Source organism: Ixodes scapularis, unplaced genomic scaffold (genome assembly GCF_016920785.2).
Source record: "Ixodes scapularis isolate PalLabHiFi unplaced genomic scaffold, ASM1692078v2 PGA_scaffold0__279_contigs__length_252992795, whole genome shotgun sequence".
Taxonomy (NCBI): domain Eukaryota; kingdom Metazoa; phylum Arthropoda; class Arachnida; order Ixodida; family Ixodidae; genus Ixodes; species Ixodes scapularis.
In genome coordinates, this window is record NW_024609835.1 from 22062269 (window position 1) to 22066617 (window position 4349).

At 40.6% G+C, this 4349-nt stretch overlaps 1 pseudogene; it reads right to left on the reverse strand.

Moving 5' to 3' along the window:
* Positions 1 to 2674: 2674 nt before the first annotated feature.
* LOC120844558 lies at positions 2675 to 3222 on the reverse strand (annotated as a pseudogene).
* Between the last annotated feature and the right edge of the window lie 1127 nt (positions 3223 to 4349).

A 4349-nucleotide genomic window follows, 5' to 3' on the forward strand; every position in this document is an offset into this window, starting at 1 on the left:
CAAGGGGCACAAGATCCCTTTCGTCCCCTGACCACAACTTTGGTTCTTTTTTTTCTTTTTTTTTTAACTCGACGTCTTTTTGTTGGTGGTGCAGCTTGGGCTTCCGTGTCTCGATTCTCTTCATCACTGTCATCACTTTGGCTGGCATCTTTCGAGCTATCATCAGATCTGCCTTGATCATCCTCTTCTGCATAATCGATGTCATCATCCTCGCTCTCTAAAATATTATCATGACTTCTTGACGGCAGGCCGTCTTTAAGTAGGACATTGATTTATGATTCAGATAGTGGAATGTTCAATAAAGCATGGATGTCGGCATTCGTCAGAGGCGATTTGGTAGCAGATAATTTGCCCCTAAGAGAAGAAAATACCGAAATATAGTGTTTTTTTCCCCTTCAAATATTGATAATTATGGCACCTTATTCAATGCAACAGAAAATTGGACCATTCCAGTTTATTTACAGCGCTGCTGACCAATAACAATTTGTGCATTGTACACGGCCCCGTAATGCTGCTGTTCATGGTTTTCCACCGGAGTGGACAAGCCACAAATAGATCACTTACTGAACAATGAAGACTTATTGAACACTCATATTTATACAGATTACACCTCAAGACTTCCTGACGGCATGAAAACGTTTAACAGAGGAGTAGTAAGTTTTTGCAACAGTTTTCGCCGCTTTTGCGAGGATGCACGTGCCTTTCCTGGAATTTGTGGGAGCTGTCATCTTGGATGATAAATATTGCCGCGCGCAGGGTCACCGACTTGTAGAAAGTTCTCGTTCATTCTTGCTGCGGACATAACTATCGTTTATCCCTGCTTTTGTTGTTCTAGAAAGTGCTTGTTCATTCTCGCCCCGAGCGCGCTACGCTCGAACCTTCTCCGCCGAATCTTCGAGATAGTGACTCACTCTAGATAAGAAGCCGCCCGCGACCTTGTCGAGTCAGTCTCGCCCCAGCGCTCGATCCTAAGGTTTCGCCGACTTTGACGCCCGCGACGCTCTGTTATTATATTTTGTGCTCTTTTATTTTTGGCACAAGTTCGCCACATTAAACGTTTATTTCTTCCTGTTTATCTATTGTTTTTTTGGTCACCACCCGTGACAATATGTCAACACCAGTGAAATGGTAGCGTCATCTAGGAGTGGCAATCGAAAACACATATGTCCGCTAAAGTGGACACGATGCCTACGGGTATTTTCCGGGCTAACACTTTATTACAAAATAAATAAAACTTTGTCCACTGTAGTGGCCAGTATGCAACAAAGGGCTAAGTTCTAATTTTTAACCACCCGAATTATTCTTCGTCGTACAATTGGCAATGCTGTTCAAAGCATATGGCATACGTCACGTTGATTTGAGGTATTGCGCCGCTTCAAACATCGACTTGTTTTGTTTGTGGTGTTCTTTTTTTTAATTTTCTAGATTTTATAGTTTCAAGAAAATCAAAATGATTTCTAAATCTGTTGCCGTTCAGAAGTTATGCCTCGTTTTATGTCTCCCACGCACATCTGCCATAGCAAAACTGAAAAGGGATGTTTGATAATTAGAACTTCTTAACTTGCAGCGCCATGCAACTGTGGGCAAAAGGAAAGAAAACACAAAAAAGGAACGGGCGACAAAAGTGTAACTCGGGCGGGGTTAAGCAATAACAAACAGAACATTTCTACACAACTCTCACCAACAGACTAAAAAAAGAAACACGGCGTGAATTTTGTTTACGCCTTCCTTGCTTCGGGATTCTTCTCACAGCCTTGAAATACTACCAACGAGGAGGGCTGTTAGAGACATTCATTTTCTTCATAAGGTAGTGCATGGTACCATAGAGTTATTATAATGTACGCTAGAGGTTCAGCTGGCACTAGTGTGCTGTTGCAAATTGAAGCAGACAGCAAAGGGTTCGAAATTGACTTCCGGTAATGCATTTATACGGAAAAAAGCGAGGGCATTTCCTAGAAAAGAGTCAAAATACAGGCTAGCTGGTGGAGGTCAACCATTTCGTCGTTTACCCTGAGACTGGGGGGTTTTTCGAAGAGCAGAAGTAGCAGAAACCTGTCTGTTTTTTCTGCTACTTCTGCATTTCCCCTCTGCGCTCGATCATAAGAGAAATTATCACGAATAATTCGTACCTACTAGGCGCACTGGAACATTTCCCAGACGCGCCCATGAAATATTTGGTCAGTTACGAAGTTTTTATTTTAAAATCGTGGCATAAAAAAGGGTGCTAAAACCGCTTCGTACATGTATTTATGTGCGCTGTCGGACACTGTTAGCGCGAACACGGCGTCGGCGCTTTCCATGATGGGGGATATACGTGCCAAACGAACGAAGGACATGTGGAAAACCAAGAGAGACGGCAAGAACTAAGCAGTAGCTCTAGATAAGCAACTCCTTGTGCTTGCAGACGATAAAAATAAATTGCAAGTCACATAGAATTTATTTATTTATTTATGAATACTGTTCACCCCAAGTACGGGGCTTTAACAGGTGTGGGATATAGAAGAGCACTGAAACATACAACATCAGGACTACAATACAGTACACATTCAGCGACATTCACTTAAAATAAAGGAGCTGAAATAGCACAAACATTTATTATATTATATAGCTCTGAACAAAATGAATTCTCAGCACTCGAAATCTACTACTTAGCAAAATATTTAACTACTATTTATCATTCCAAATCAGTCATATTCAAAAGGGCGCTCTCAAAATCATCTAAACAGTCTAATGACAATATATTTTGTGGGAGATCATTCCAGTTTTTTACAGTTCTAGGGAAAAAAGAAAACCTATAAGCGTCAATATTACATTTGGGCACTTCAAACTGATTAGTGCTAACGTATCTGAGTTCTCTCGATGCGCGATGTGTTAATCTAGAATCCGGGTTAATGTTATACAGGTGATGAGAAAACATAAAGAAAAACTTTAGTCGAGCAATTTTTTGACGGACGAATAGAAAAGGGAAATTGAGGCTGTCCAGCATATCTGTGACAAAATAAAGTCGCTTTTATTTGGATAGAATAAATTGCGTCGCCTTCCTCTAAACTTTTTCGAGTGCACCAATTTGATTTTTTTTATAGGGGTCCCATACCGATGCAGCGTACTCCAAGGTAGGCCTAATATACGTTGTGTAGGCCATTAACTTCACTTTAGGCGGAGCACTGGCCAGATTCTGTCTTAAAAACCAAAGCTTTTACATTGCTTTGTGACATATTTCATTTATGTGTTTACTCCAATTTAAGTCTTTAGGAAGTGTCACACCCAAGTATTTAAAACTCAACTTCAACCAAAGGACTCCCATCAAGCTTGTAAGTAAAAGAAAGAACATTCTTAGTTTTGTTAGTTATTCGTGCAAACACAGTTTTTTGTGTATTAATTTTCATCTTCCATTTCGAGCACCAGTCCTGAATAGAACCAACAGATGCACTTAATCTGCGCTGGTCGTCTTCCTCCTCGATTTTTGAATATACCAGACAATCATCCGCAAACAGCCGCACAGTAACCCCTTGATTTTTTTCCGCCGCGATATCATTAATGTAAATTAAAAATAATACTGGCCCGAGTACTGACCCATGGGGGACGCCCGAGGGCACTTCAGATACAATTGAACGGTCACCGTTAAGCTCTACATACTGCACCCGATTAAATAAATACGCCCTGATCCAGAATATCACGTTCTGATTTACACCATGCAAAGAAAGAAAGAAGAAGGTCAAGGCATATCGCATCCCCCCGTCCCCCCCCCCCAATCTGTCCTCTCTCAGTAGAAGAAGCTGCAAAATCGTCAAATGTTTCTATGAGTTGCGTGACCGTCGATAGTTTCTGGCGAAACCCAAGTTGGTTAGAATGAACAATGTAGGAGGATTCAAAATACTTTTATAATGCTTTAGAAATAATGTGCTCAAATAATTTGCATACTATGCACGTTAAAGATACGAGGCGGTAGTTTTCAATATTATGCTTACTTCCTTTTTTAAGGATTGGTACGACCCTCGCACTGCGCCAATCGGTGGGTACTTGGTGTTGTTTTAGTGATGTTTGAAAAATAATGGCAAGGTATTTTGAAACCCATTCTGCATATCTTTTTAAAAACTCGTTGGGTATTTCGTCTGGCCCGGTTGACTTCTTTACGTCTAAGTTTAATAGTAATGAAAAGATTCCCTCTTCAGTGATTATTATATCCCCCATAGTACTACTTGTCGCATTCAAGCTCAAGTCCTCTGTAGCACCATCTGTATTGACAAACACACTATGGAAAAAAGCTATTAAACCTATCGGCGATATCTTTTGGATGGGTCACAATTTCATCGTTTTCAATGATATATTCTAATCGTTCTTTCTGGGGT